Below are 15,909 nucleotides of genomic sequence, written 5' to 3'. Positions count from 1 at the left end.
CGTTTGTATCTTAAGTGATAAATCAACAAATAGAAAAAAGGTTTAAATAGTGTACAGTACATGCTGATAATCATATGTGAATGTGAATTTATGGTGATAATCATTAGTGTTCAGTGAATCAATGAATGATTAAAGTGAAGTGACATAACCCTGCCATACAAATAACAAATCATCAATAAAACAATATGATCCCTGAAGGGGTTCCCATCTCCAAACACGGGGAGCGACTCCCAACATCCCATGATGCTCATACATTTGCATACATACATCCCATACATTTGCATAGCAGGGGACACAGCTGGTACCCATAGTCATTCAGTTGTCTGAGATTGTGAACCCCATCAAACAAAAAATAATTGTGTATAAGTAAAAAGTGAAGAGAGTCAAGAATAAAGGTGCTCTATGAATGTGATCAAGAAAATGTCAAAACAGCTGCCAACCCCAGTTGATATTGAATAATGGTATACAACGAGGTCACATCCATAGAGACCCAGAGGTAATTTTGTCTCCAAGAGAAATTCTGATGTTGATTAATAAGGTCACCACTATCTAAACTGCTTGAGTGAAGGGACTGCACTATGGGGCTGCAAGCACTGATCCATGTTCTGTGACAGACCCTCTCCCTAAGATTTTATGCTGGAGATGATAGGTCTCCCCAGAGGGGAGATTAGCATTTTGTGGATCTTTGGGAGATGGTGAAATACGGGAGTTGTTAGATAAGGATTGTACAAGAAATCAATTTAATTATCATTGAGAACTCCTAAGAGCTTACGCTCTTCCAGAAGCTCTCTAATATCTGTCATAAACATATTTGTGGGGTCAGTGGGCAGTACAGCATAGGAGAGAGTATTCCCAAGCTGGCGTAGAGCCTCCTTGTGGTAGTCGCTCCTATGCTGCACTACGACCGCCCCACCCTTATCCTCATTTTTAATAATAAACTGTTTGTTGTTCTTCAAAGCATATAATGCCAGTGATTCTCCCTGTCAGAGATTCTTATCCAGTAGATAGTGCCACCAGTATCCAGTGCCACCAGTAGAATTAAACCAATAAACCCTTGGAAGGAGTGAAATATCACACTACACCAATTTTTCAAAAGTAGATTTCCGTTTATGAGACTGTTCCATGAAATTCCGTGGTTCAAAGGAACTGCCCCATCCCGGGTGGATTCAAATCTGCCCAAAAAATGTGCCCACCTCTATCTTCAATACCTTATGAAGTAAGGTAAGAGGCAAAACCAAAACATGGGATCAAGGACACGTCTAACTGCAATTGTCTCCTCTACCATCTGCGCCATTAAGCAAGTATCTTCTTGCATTTTTGGTCACTCAGCATTTCTCATTTTCACCATTCACAGTGACAATTAATTCTGTTACTGTGGAAAAGGAGTTATAACACTTCTCCTGCAGCCATTTATGCCCTGGTTAAGTATTCTGTAGCATTCTATTCACTGTAGCAACTACAGTACAGCGTGCAGTATGTAAAGTTCCTGACTCATCTGTCAACTTTCACAACCACTTTGTGAGTTAATTATTCTAGCCTGGGTATATTCAGGATGTACAGCAGATCAATTACAGCACATAACAGAAAAAACACACAGACTGCACATTACAATAAATAAAACTGCATATTGCAAGCCATCCAGTTTTATAGTTACAGTATGTACAATACTATTTCAGGTCTACATAAATGAATGATATTTAAACACACATTTTCTATGGTCAAATATTGGAATATTCATTTAAAAAATGTATGTAATTTATTGATGGAACTATTATATTCTGAAACTTACATTAGTAAAAATATATTTCTTTGTTTGGATTGATTAATTTTCCTCTGTCCTTTTTTGGCTTCGCTGTAATACTTTCTCGATGTCTTTTGTTCTTTATTATGTCCTCATTTATTTAGTGAAAGATTAAGAACAATATTTACTGGCCTCCTGCAAGCAAGCTTAATAAATGTGCTTAGAGGGAGTTTTAATATTTATGTATCTTTTATGCATAAATACATATAGTTGGGATCACATATTTCCTTAACATCATGTTAATTAAATTACATGATGCTTTATAACAAATGTGAAAAAGCGCCTTTATTATTTAATTTGCCCATTTTATTAATGCAAATTTCAATTTCTTGATCTAATACTGCAAGACAACTGCTCTAGGGTGAATCCTAAAGTCTGATTCATGATGGTCTCTTGAGTAGCAATTAGAATCCTGTCATGAATGACTAACAATTTAAAGCAATTACATTTTTTATTAGAAAATACCAAGTTGTACCTTGGAGTAAATGTTTTATTGTATAACTATAAGTTTTTATTAAAGCAACATTTCATGTCTAGCCCCTATCCTGAAAAAGCATGTTCCACTGCTTGATAGTACAGAATTGTACTTACAAAATTCACATCTCTTTTGAATATATAACGTTTGAAAGTACAAAGAGATTTACTGTACTCTTACCTGATCGTGAAATCTGAAATGACCTTCTACAATCTGAAAATAATCCTAATAATTTTTATTATAAAGCACTGTATCTAGAATTATGCAGGCAGTATGAGTCTCTGTCCCGTTGACCTTACATAGTTACATAGTAGATGAGGTTGAAAACAGATACTTTATCCTATATCTATACTTACTTATTGATCCAAAGGAAGGCAAACAAAAAACCCCATTAAGGTGAAAAATGAATTCCTTCCTGACTCCAAGAATTGGCAATTGGATTAATCACTGGATCAACATCCTTCCCATGTATACTTATTTGGTATATCCCTGTATACCTTTCCCATCTAAAAAGCTGTCCAACCTTTTTTTGAACAAATCTATTGTATCTGCCATCACAGTCTCCATGGGTAATGAATTCCACATTTTAACTGCCCTTACTGTAAAGAACCATTTCCTTTGTTGCTGGTGAATTTTCCTTTCCTCCAACCTTAAGGGATGGCCCCGAGTCTTTAGTACTGCCCGTGAGATGAATAGTTCTTTTGAAAGCTCCTTGTATTGTCCCCGAATATATTTGTATATAGTTATCATATCCCCTCTTAGACGCCTCTTTTCTATTGCCTGAAACGCGTTAGAGTTGTTGCTGTCTCCCCCACTGCACCATGTTACAATAAAGAAGAATTTTAACCCTCTCATTGCTGGTGTTGATCCCGTCCTTCAGCTGTGCTCCGCTGCTATCCTTGGATAATTCTCTACTAATTTAGCTAGCCTCTCCTCATAAATTAGATTGTCCATCCCCTTTATTAATTTGGTGGCTCTTCTCTGCACTCTCTCTAGTTCCATAATGTCTTTTCTTAGGATTGGTGCCCACAATTGTACTCCATATTCAAGGTGTGGTCTTACTAATGCTTTATAAAGGGGCATAATTATGTTTACTTCCCTTCCATCCATTGCCCGTTTGATGCAAGATAAGATCTTGTTTGCCTTTGCAGCTATTGCATGACATTGGGCACTATTGCTAAGCCTGCAGTGTACAAGCACTCCTAAATCCTTCTCCATCAAGGATTCCCACAATATATCTCCATTTAATTTGTAAGTGACCTTTTTATTCTTGCATCCCAAATGCATAACCTTACATTTATTTGTATTAGACCTTACAATCTAATTTTGTGTGGTTTCTGAGTCACAGGGAGATTAAGGGCCTCATGCAGTAAGCGCCGAAAAGCCGTTTTTCATCATTTTTACACCAAAAATGCCCCGGCAATTCAATAAGTGCCGATAAGCTGCCAAAAACACAAAAAATTATTTTAAAAAGGTTTTGGCAGCCGCGTGGTGATAAGCAACTTTTCGGCACTCCTCGCCACTTTTTGAAACCCGCTCAATTCTAGTAGCCCCGTGCAGCTTTTCGCAGCTGATTGCTACTCTAGAATTGAAATTTGCCCGTCAATCCGTCCCGACAACTAAAGTTGACAAGATGCTGGGGAGAAGTATTGGCACGGGCAGCGGGACGGCACTTAGAAAATATTTTGGCCTTTTTCCTGCCTCTGATTGATGCTGGGGGTCTCCAGAGCTGATACTCATTAATACCAGCACCGGAGCCCCCGGTCAGCATGGTCAGCATGCCAGGGAGCGTGGATACCCACATACAGTACACTTCACCAATAGGATTTGGGGCGAATACCTGAGGCTTCACCAGGGAGGAGTGGATACCCTGCCTATCAGTATACCAAGGAAAGAATGGGGATCAGGTTCCTGAGGCGACACCGGGGAGCCTGCAGACCATTTCTGGCACTGCAGTTGGGGAGTGGTGAACATTCTGTACACCACAATGAAGAATAGCAGCAAGGAGACAGGGCCTCTGAGGCGTCACCGGAGACCCCTGTGTACTCAGCAATAAAGAGACTATTGCATTCCTGTTCGTGAGGCATTCCCTGAACCTATACCAGGGTGCGTGGTACTCAGAGAAAATAAAGAAATTGTGCTTTAATTTGTGTGGCTCCTTACTTAAGAAAAGGGGTCACGCACGTGTTCGAAAGTCCTCACAAGATGGTGGTTTTGCTCTCAAGGAGACTGCATGGTGCTGGACTTTGTGCTTTCAAAATGGAGATTCCAGAGAACTGGGGACCGCATGGCCTCTTAACTACCTCAAAATGTCAGTTCCCAACACTAGCAGGGAAGCCGCGTGCTCTTTTGCAAAAGCTGCCTCAAGTTGCAAGCTTTTGCTGGATTACAGTTTGCAGGAAACAGCATGAACTGCTGAAACTCCTCCCCCCTTACTTGCTCCAGGTTGGACTATACTATCCACCAGGGGTAGGAGCTGGGTGTGCCCTGACAGAGCACACAGGATGTGAGGAGCCAGACGCACGTGTACTCCAGAGACAGTAGTTGTGCCTATACTGTTGTCTTCTACTCTATCCAGATGGAGAACCGTGGGCAGATTTATGAGCTGACCGGAGGAGTCCTTGTCATCCGGGACTCTCATGAGAACCAACTCCTCGGGGTCTGCCCTCTATGTGACTACAAGGGCGGGCAATTACAACTGATAGGGCACACGGCAAGCCGGGCAGCTCCCTATCTCAGGACTAGGCCCAAAGACCCACAAGCGATGGACATCTCGATGAGCCCCATGGAGCTGCGCACACTCTATATCAGCTGGTGCGAAAATTATCACAGTTGGCCCAGAGTTCGGCGGATGATGCTGCTCGTCATTACCTAACCATGGTTTATGAACTTTTCTATCCAGACCTGCAAGTGGTAAGCTACTTACCCTTAGTCCGTTTCAAGCATGGAACTCCCTACCGTGAAACATGGCAGCTGGATAGAAGGCTCTCTGCTTGGTCCTACCACCTGGGTGAATGCTTTCTAAAAGGTGCCTGATGCTTCTCCACCTCCAGAGCAATCCCTCCCTGTGTCTGGCGTGACATCTGCGCCCAGTGGTCTACCGTCTGAGCCCTGCGGAACCGCTCCACCACCATTCTGTGAGGTGCGTTCTACTGCCGCTCCGGCAAGCTGCTCTGAGAGGGAAGTATCAACCATTGAGGAGTCCACTGCTCCGGACACCCCAGAGGTATCGGCCGATACCTCCTCCTTACCCGATAATGTTGGGGAATTATTGTTTACTGTGGCTGTCGGGGAGCAAGATGTCCCCCTTATGGATCCTCGCTGGAATGAAGCCCAAAAAGCTGCGGAGCTGTACCTGCAACGTCAGCGGGAGATGTGTGAGGCCCATTCTCGTGCCCTCACTTACATGCAAGCTGCTGAGTGACACTTCAACGACATGCTGTTGAGGGGTCAACTTTCTGGAGATGTGCCGGCCAGCACCACCGCAGATGACTGCCTCATGACCTCTGTTGCTACTTCACCACTGGGAGATGAGGCGTCCGCAGAGCCGCCCGGCTGTTTGGGCTCCTTTGATATCGCTGCCACTCCAGTGAGTGCTACACACAAGATTGATCCTTTCCTCCTGCATTGTCGGGAGCAGAAGGAAGCCAGAGACGCTCTCCAGGTTAAAGCGCTGGCGGAAGCCCGATATATTAAGGCCAAAGGTCAGGGCATACTGAACTTAACTGGGCCTATGGACTGTGCCATTGCTCCTCCCAGGGAGAATTCCCTGAGTTTTCCCCCTCGAGACTTTGGTGTGGCCCCTGTGTCATCCGTGGCCCATATCCCCATTTCACCTGCCCCTTCTGTCCCACCTTCCCCTTCCATCACAAGTTCCACGGCGAGACCCTTGACCCCCAGGTCCGCATCACCAGTGAGTCCTGTGGCCCCAAATGGCATTGAGAAGTGTACTAATATTATTGTGCCTGTGTCAACTGTGGGGAGGTCCATGCCTTGGGGGGATCGTGAGGAGGAGGATGATAAGGTGTTAAAATCAGTGAATGAGTTATCTCCAACCAGGGAGGAGACAGTAGAAGTTGTGTTATGGGAGGGTCCAATATTCTGGGAATTGCTTGGTACCGCTACGGAAAAGAGTCTCATTAATTTCAGCAGAGCTGAAAGAGTATTAATACAGCGTTTCAGGAAGATGGGGTATGAATATCCATATCTCCCTGAGAAAATAATGAGGAGTGCTGAGAAGCATAGGATGGAGTGGGCGGAGGAAGCGATCATAGCACATCTAGAGGCCACTGCTCGGGACCCCATGTATAGAGATCTTGATTGGGCCCAGCACTTGATAAAAGTATGGGTGGTAGGCCAGAATATCCACCTTGATCGTGTGGAATATATCTCTGAATTTGGGAAGCGGAGGTGTTATTCTGTAAGGGTGCCAGATGGAAAGGGCGGCATGGTTAAAAAGCCTGATCCAGCACATTAAAGGTAGCCCTTACCATATTGTGTAAATGGTACTGTTACATTACCATGTATTGTTGTGTTGCCATGAATATACAAATGTTGTTACACTTCATGATATGTGAATTACAGGTTGTTGCAGATTAAGGTAGTGTTATACCTACTGTAGTCCAAGCGGAGTCGTCAGAGTTTCACCAGGTGGAGAATACAGCCTAGCCTCCCAGCAGCTACTTCTTTTTCCTGGGCTTTTCCAGTGTCAGTCCTTTTAGGTGCAGGCAGAGGAAAGGTTAATTCCTTCTTTAGGCCCGGTGTGTTTGTTGCAGCCTTGGGTGATGTCATCAGCATCCAAGGGCGCGTCTAGCAACTGTCAGAGAATGTCAACATGAGAGAGGGATACTTTTTGGTTCATCTATGGGGAGTGACAGCCAATCAGTATTCAACCTGTCTTGTAAAGGGGCAGGGTTACAATCATCAGCTCTCAGGTTATAAAAAGGCATTCTCCTAAATTAGTAGGGCACTGGGAGATTCTACCTCATCCTCTGTGGAGTGAACATTATCCAAGCCCTCCACCCCTCTACTCCTAGGAGGAGGAGGGTACAGCAGGCCTGAGAGGGGTTTAATGCCTTGCTCAGGGCACTGCCTGTCTTCATATGAGAAAGCCAAGAAATACATGCCTGTAACCTATTATATCTAATGAGGTCGTGAATCTCACTATATCAGGGTCTCTCTCTCTTCAGTCACTTGCTCCAAATTCACTCATGCATGCGCTAGCTCACTAAGAAAGATTCTGACACAAAGTTCAGCTTCAATCTCAGTACATGCGTTATCCCGGGGGTAACACAGGAACTGCTGCTTTATTGTTCAGCTCATACAGTTCATATAGCTTACAATGGGGCGAGGCAGGGGGTTGGGTTTTAGCCAGATATATCTTGCTCCGGGACACGCTGTTGTCTCTCATTGGTACACATTATTCCCCGAGGCGTGCACATTCCTTCGTGCATGGGTGCGTGATCAGCTCATGAGAGACTCGGGCTGATAAGTCAGTTGTTTGTACATCTTGCATCAGCCGGATTTCTTCCTTCCAGGATAATCTCAGGGTGCGGTCCCGGATACAGGCGCCATCTTTACTGGACAATATCTATTTACTGGGCTGAGTTATATAACACTCGGAATAACGGATAAACATATATTCACATAATCTCTTCTACCTTCACAATCCCCCCTTGAATCTATATTTATTCGTTCCCTCCCTAGGGGATACAAGCTGTCCTACGATGCGGGGAATGGGGAAAGGATTTCTTCACTTGACTACTGGCACAACACATCTCTAACAGATATTCATACCTTCCATCAAGACTGTAAACATCGTAGGAGTCTCTTTCCCCAGAAACTTGGTTCTTATAATAAAGAATTATGCATAATATATTTCTGCTTTGGGGGGCTTCGGGTAGGCATATCCGGCTTAGCTTTAGTTTGCAAAAATGATTCCAGATCACTTCCTGTACTCATCATCGTTTCTGCTCCGACTACTTTATACATTAGTTTCCGATAAAGAGGAAAGACACAGCAAAGCACAAGGATAGCAAAGACAAATAAACATAACAAAATCAATCCAATAGTCGTGAGAATTGACTTCCAGCCTCCAGTCCAATCTGCCAGCCAGTTGGCCCAGCTGGTATCCACCCCTGAATTTCTCTTAACCTCTGCCGCTAGATCCCTGATCTGGTTTAGTGCTTTGACCGTCTTTCCATCTATCACAGAGTTTTCTGGGATAAACGTGCAACATTCTTCTCCAAACATTGAACATACCCCCCCTTTCTCTGCTAAAAGCATATCCAAGGCCATTCGATTCTGAAGAGTCATTCGGGTATTTGGTCCTAGTTCCTCAATTATACCTTGGAAAGCGTCCCTACTATAATTGATAAATCTCTGTTGGTTGTAATACAGATAATTGATCCAATCAACATTTTTTTATTAATTTGTACTTGGGGAACCATTGATGCGAATCCAGCAAGAATTTGGTCTTGGGCCTTAAATTCATCAGGGACCCCCCTTGGGACCCCTATGGCATCTCTATATACCAGATTATCACTTTGCAGGGCTGTTGCTATACTTCTTTTTGATCTCGACAGAGAGAGAGGTTTCCTGGATAGGTACTGTATTTCTGGTTCCCATGGGAGCACTCTAAAAGGCATAACTACCTTAACTAATGCACACTGTCCTTGCCACACTGGGGGTAGAATGTTCCGGAGTTTACCATTTCCGCATAACCAATATATATCAAACATATGTGCAGTGTGATTCTGGAGTTCGGCAGAGGTTATAGATGAGTTAAAAGCGCAGAACCCTGAGTTAAATCTTCCTAGCTTTATTCCCAAACATTGGCACATTGCTCTTGTTCTCAAGGTTTTTTTGCTTAGCTGAACCGCTCAATATCAATTGGAACTTCAGAAGAAAAAATGTATTTTAAACTAACATTCATTCCAACTTTCATACAGACAATAGACAATATCAGGCACCTAAGATGGATGCTGACTCAAAATGGTTGCTTAGATCCCAGTGCTGTTATATCAGACCCCCCTCCCTTACGTCATATTCTCACTTTGTCACTCCCTCCCTTTTTATTCTTAAAACATAGCTTTTGAGAATAAAGTTCATGATGATAGTCCAGGGATAACTTCAGAGGACAAGGGCGCGTGCCCTTCACTGTCATAGTCTCGTAAGGCGCTGCGGCCAATATGTCTTTTGATGAATTGAATAATTGTGGTCGGCATCTTCTTTCTTCACGGGACTGCTGTTTTCTGGCATCTGTAAAGAGTGGCATCCGAATGGGGGAGGGGGTCGCACACCTGTGGATCATACCTTTGCAACACGTGACACCCACATATATGACAACAAGTAACACTCCCAAACACATCAAAACATTCAAAAAAAAAAAAATTTGCTCCAAGTGATCTAAGCCATTCACCTAACCCCAAGGGTGATAATCTGTCACTTCCCTTTGTAAACCTCTTTTGAATCTCTTGTATTTAATCAAGTTCATGCTGCACATTGCTACACTGATCTGAAATAAAAACACAACATTGTCTTTAATCAAACAGATAACCCTCCTTTTGAAGCTAAAACATAGTCTAAAGCAATTCTGTTTTGTAAGGCCATAAGCCTAATCTGAACCTGTTCTTGGATTTTCATAATCATCACAACATTCTATTACTGAGAATTGAGGGGGTTTGGTATCTGTGGAAGCTAATGCATGATCCTCACCCTGCACGCATTGTATACATCAATCACTCAGAATATCAGAACAGACGATGTCTGCGATGGGTCAACATGGCTGACTTATGATCCTTTCCTTGTGGCTGACACCCGCCCTCCTTTCGGTGGAGGTGCAACACACTTCTGGATCAAAGTTTTGCTGCACATGACACATACATAGAGAGTGAAGAGTACTGCCAAAACACATACAAGAGCTTTCACAAGCCACGCTTCCAGGAAACCAATCCTCCCATCAAGGCTCACTTGTACATACACCTTAAATTTCTAACTTAACACACTCTAAAGAATAAAAATATTGAGTCTCTGAAAAAATGAAAAGTTCTGATAAAACCTGGCCTTAGCCTGGTGTCTTATTTTCCTCGTTGGTTAACGGTTAGAGTTTTGACTCGGCAAGACGTTAACTTGATGCGGCTGTGCTTTAGGTGACTTTGGTCTTTGGTGGAGCTGGAATGTTTGGTGGAGCTGGAACGAGCTTTACTGTACTTTGGGTCCAGGAAAATGACTCTGCCGCTTTAATTGCTGTATTAGTGATTACTTTAGGCCTTTTCATCTGGGATGAAGAGCATGCTTGTTTAGGAACTACTTGACCTTTAACTCCGTCCCGTGTAGGAGCACTTTTATCATACCCTATGCCTAGAGAGACTCAAAAAATATATTAGTTGCATACAACTTATTGTTTTATTACCAATAACATGGTCCTTAATTCATTCCTTTGGACTGCTGATAGTCATAAATCATCCCATATGTGTCTCATAGGGAGATAATTTATACCTAGGAATCAATTCTTGTATCAATGTGTTTACTCCTGTCTTAGCATCCACATATAGACAGAGGTATTCCCTATTAATGTTCCTCAAATTAAAACTAAGTAGCCAATGTGAACCTGACTTTGATACAATCTAAGTTCTAATGAAACTTTAGGGCCTCATCCCTTGCTAACCACTTGTTTCCATAATTAATTCTATCCTGTCTGCAGGCCATATCCCTAAGACCTGGGAAACTACCAGAGTTTGTCCCAAGCTTCAAAAGTGGGGACAAAAAACACTGTCTCAAACTACAGGCCAATATCCCTTTTCCCAATACTATCCACTGTTATGGAAAAATATTCCCTCCCAATTTAAGCAATTATTTTACCCATACAAATTTCCCTAGCCAATCCCTATCTGGCTTTTACCCCAAACACTCCACTGTAACGATTCTGCTAAGAAATTTGAAATGCCTTCTACATAATGCATACCTTATTCACTTATGTAACTGCTTTTGCAACTATGTATCCCCTGTATTTAACCCTATACACAAGACACACCCACAAATGAGAGGTGACTCCCAAATTCACCACCCTCTAGCAAACCCATTCTAGATTACACAGCAATTTTTACAATAACCACTGCTTACGGACACGTTTGGAAAAAAAATAAATGGTTAATTCGTTATAACATACATCACATATTCAGTTAATAGACAAATGATTTTGTATAAGACTTCACACTAATGTCTTGCTTTATATAATCTCTTTGCACAGTGCTGAGCACATGGTCAGCTTTATAATTTTAAAGACACTCTGCATATTCATCTGACTAAAGAAAAAATATTTTCTATAAGACTTGTTTCCGGGCAAAGAGCCATCTTGTTTCTGGGCGTTTCGCCAATTGACCCTGAAAAGATAAGATAAAGATACACCACAGCTTCTTCCTGAAAAATAATAATTATTAGCTTGGAACTTTTGCTTAAAGTTTAAATACATGGAGCTTTATCCAGAGCCCTAAGAACTACATTTTTTATGACCTTTCAAAAATTAACCAACAGGCTTTTATATAGCTGAGGTTCATATAACTTCTTAACACACAAATAACGCCACACGCTCATGCTATCTCCCTACACTCAGTTCTTTTTAATGCCTTCTGTTTTGAACTTTCATAGTTTCACTGACTTCATTCACTACAAATTCATGCTATCTTGTGACAAGGGGGCATAATTTTATTTTCTCGTCTTTCTCCTGACTAGCAGGCTCACGGGGGCGGTGAGCTCCACAGGAGTAACAATTATCCCTGCATACTGGGTTCTGTGATTTGCATATGGGACATACCCAATATGGTGATTCCACGGGACATGGACTATTTTGAGGATATGGAGGGGGAGAGTCAACTTTAGGGGTAGAAGGTGTAGTTTTGTCACTTTCGGGTACTTTCATATAACAGTAACTTTTCTTATCTTTCCCTCCACATTCTATTTCAGTGAAACCTTCCTTTTGAAGCTCAATAGCCACACATAGATAAATCAGTCACACCACAATTAAAACAATCTTAGCCTCCCTTTTCTATCTCCTGCTCGGTCTATTTTTCTCTGGACAGCCTTGGTAACATTAAACCAGGCTTCTGCTATCTTCAGCAGGTTGTTATCATTCAAAATTCCTCTCCTTTTTTTTTTTTTTTTTTTTTTTTTCAATATCTTTCGCCACTCTTCTGGCTGTAACCTGCCTTCTGCTGCAGTAATACTACATACTTTAAACAGCGTACTTGCTTTATTTTTCACTTGTTCTTATATTAACTTCTGTCCTGGCAATGATAAAATAACTGCAGCGGTACCCTTCTGTCCCTTAACAGAATTATTTTGACTCATACTAACGTAAGGTACATTTCCATGTGGGATTCAAAAATCACATAAGACTGCGCTCCCTGAACTTCCCCCTCCCATAGAAAAAGACTCCCCTTTCTAGTTGCTATTAGAACTGAAGGAAAAAGAATATTTTCTGGTTTTAAAAGACCCATTCGTGTGGCCAGCACGAATAAAGTTTTCAAAGAAATATTACCAGGGCTGGCATTCTTTTCCGTTCTATTCTCTCTCTCGGTGGCAGGCTAAGACTCCTTTCCCTGTCTTACTTGCCTGTGCTTAAATGTTAAAACTGCACCTTTTTTTTTTTTTTTTTTTTCTTCACTTATATCACTTTTGCATATTCGTTCTTAACAACTTCGGTTGCAATCTTCCCGTAGGCGGGACTCCCGCCAGTTTATATAGATTAGTAGCATGTTTGGTATATTTCTTTCCTTCTCGAGTGCGGACTAAATCTAGTGCTGTCTGTGCCCCTGTGGGCAACACATGTTTTTTCTTAAATAAGTGCAACATCTCTGAATTCTCTGTTCGTCCCACTAATATATCGTGGCCGGTCCTGTGTCACCGTCTCGAGGGAACCACTGTTTGGTTACCGCCCTCAGACGCTGGGTCCCTGACCCCAGACACCCGGTACCGGAGACAGAGTACTATCTCTACGTCTCGAGGGAACCACTTTTCCAGGTTACCGCCCTCAGAGCATCAGTGCCTGTCCTGTTCCCCTTTACTGGGCTGACAGCCTGCACTTCTTGGTGCCTGTCCTGTTCCCCTTTACTGGGCTGACAGCCTGCACTTCTTGGTGCCTGTCCTGTTCCCCTTTACTGGGCTGACAGCCTGCACTTCTTGGTGCCTGTCCTGTTCCCCTTTACTGGGCTGACAGCCTGCACTCTCATTCAGGGATTTTGCAATTACTTATCAGAAAATCAATCAGACAACCCGCAATCTATCTCCCATTACTACCCACTCGGTCACCTAAATTCCCAACACTAATGCACTAATACACATACATATACTAGCTACAGTCAGTCGACAAAAATCCCACTCCACTTCGGGCTCCCACTTGCGGCACTGACTAGCATATATAACATGTAAACATTCGTACAATTTAGCAACTTATATGTGACCACAAGCAACTGAAGAGTATGATATTTTTAACAGTTCTAAACAGAGCGCGACTCTAAAGATCACACCGTTGTATCACATCAACGTGAGTGAAAGACCTAAACAGATTATACTACCTAGGCAGCAACCCACCGACTTGTCATAGGCAAGATAACACACAAATTGTATGCAAGAGCTTACCTTGACAATGAGGGTGATCAGTCCTCGGTTCGGTGTGTCACGGTCTCTGCAGCAAAATCAGCGACAGGTCAGTCTCTCGTGGTGAGCCGGAGTCACGCTCCCCCCCTCACACGTTGGGCGCCAAATAATGAGGTCGTGAATCTCACTATATCAGGGTCTCTCTCTCTTCAGTCACTTGCTCCAAATTCACTCATGCATGCGCTAGCTCACTAAGAAAGATTCTGACACAAAGTTCAGCTTCAATCTCAGTACATGCGTTATCCCGGGGGTAACACAGGAACTGCTGCTTTATTGTTCAGCTCATACAGTTCATATAGCTTACAATGGGGCGAGGCAGGGGGTTGGGTTTTAGCCAGATATATCTTGCTCCGGGACACGCTGTTGTCTCTCATTGGTACACATTATTCCCCGAGGCGTGCACATTCCTTCGTGCATGGGTGCGTGATCAGCTCATGAGAGACTCGGGCTGATAAGTCAGTTGTTTGTACATCTTGCATCAGCCGGATTTCTTCCTTCCAGGATAATCTCAGGGTGCGGTCCCGGATACAGGCGCCATCTTTACTGGACAATATCTATTTACTGGGCTGAGTTATATAACACTCGGAATAACGGATAAACATATATTCACATAATCTCTTCTACCTTCACATATCTACCTGCAATAAAACAACGAAAAGACAATGCTCTTTGTGACTGTCTCTGCTGTATGGAGGAATGACAGTAGGGGCTCATCCCCTGTACAACCGCAGAGGATCCATTGCTGGCTGGATGCACTGCACCTATGGAGAACTAAGGTAAAACCTGTCCCTCCTGTCCTGCTTCTCCCCATACCATCGCGGAGCACTCAGCTCTCCTGTTGCCAACAGGTACACATCACCACACAGAGTAGTCAGGAGAAGGCATACCCACCCCAATCTCACTTAGGGGTAGGGGTAGATGGGCTACATTTATATAGACTATTTTTGGCTTTGGACATGACTCCTGTCAGCCTGCAGCTGCTACAGGGCACATTTTCCATAGCCTTGTGTTATGAGTGGAGCGGGATGTGTGGAACTAGTCTAAATAGAGAAATTCATCATAATGACGTAATCGCAAGTAACCAGGATGGTTAGTAGGGACGCCGTCGGCTCCGCTTCAGAGGCAGATACAGCATAAACACAACGCAACTGGGCAAAGCGATCCGCAGCACACGATTGGAGCATCGCGTGGCTGAACCTGCAGAGAAGAGATCTACAGGCAGAGAGACAGTTGGACAGAACTGACATCAATGATTAAAACCACTAGGTTTATGGGAAAAGGAGAAATAAGTCAAATGTGCTCGCTATGACGACTGCACTGCTATGTCTGTGTGCACTTTCGCAACTCTGCAGCCTACTGAACATAAGGACACCATAGCTAGCAAGCTAAGGGGCAGTTTTGGTACAAAAATAGCCTTCTTAACTTTACTATAAATACCATCAGTGTACTGAACACTGTTATAAGAGCTTCATAAAGGACAAGATGTCCAAAACGTCACTCTAGTTTGTTCAAAAAGATCTATCTTTATCAACTACCACAGTGAGTGCTGCAGATCTGTTCTCTTTTTTAATTTGGTGCTAGATGGTGGTCCTGGCTTCACTGCGTGCATCCTGAGACTCATTTATTTTTTTCAATTTTCTCATATAATTTTCTCGTATACTGTTGAGTGCCCTGGACTTTCTTCATTTATTTGTATATCCATAAATAAACAAAGTGTGTGTGTGTGTGTGTGTGTGTGTGTGTGTGTGTGTGTGTGTGTGTGTGTGTGTGTGTGTGTGTGTGTGTGTGTGTGTGTGTGTGTGTGTGTGTGTGTGTGTGTGTGTGTGTGTGTGTGTGTGTGTGTGTGTGTGTGTGTGTGTGTGTGTGTGTGTGTGTGTGTGTGTGTGTGTGTGCGTGTGTGTGTATATATACACACACACGTTTATTTATATGTCTTGGTAGTTATTACTCTGTTAGCATACATTAATGTTGATTTTGT

The 15,909-nt window shown here is 42.9% G+C and overlaps 1 long non-coding RNA gene across 1 annotated transcript; it reads right to left on the bottom strand.

Moving 5' to 3' along the window:
* Nucleotides 1-7,526: 7,526 nt before the first annotated feature.
* On the bottom strand, nucleotides 7,527-14,558 carry LOC142503768 (uncharacterized). Its single transcript, XR_012804080.1, has 2 exons — nucleotides 13,914-14,558; nucleotides 7,527-10,637 (listed from the first exon to the last, which is right to left on the bottom strand). It is a non-coding gene; the product is annotated as an uncharacterized LOC142503768 (long non-coding RNA).
* Between the last annotated feature and the right edge of the window lie 1,351 nt (nucleotides 14,559-15,909).

The sequence above is a fragment of the Ascaphus truei genome, chromosome 1, assembly GCF_040206685.1.
Source record: "Ascaphus truei isolate aAscTru1 chromosome 1, aAscTru1.hap1, whole genome shotgun sequence".
Taxonomy (NCBI): Eukaryota; Metazoa; Chordata; class Amphibia; order Anura; family Ascaphidae; genus Ascaphus; species Ascaphus truei.
The sequence above is the reverse complement of the archived record's forward strand: the minus strand, read 5'-3'. Positions and strand labels throughout refer to the sequence as shown.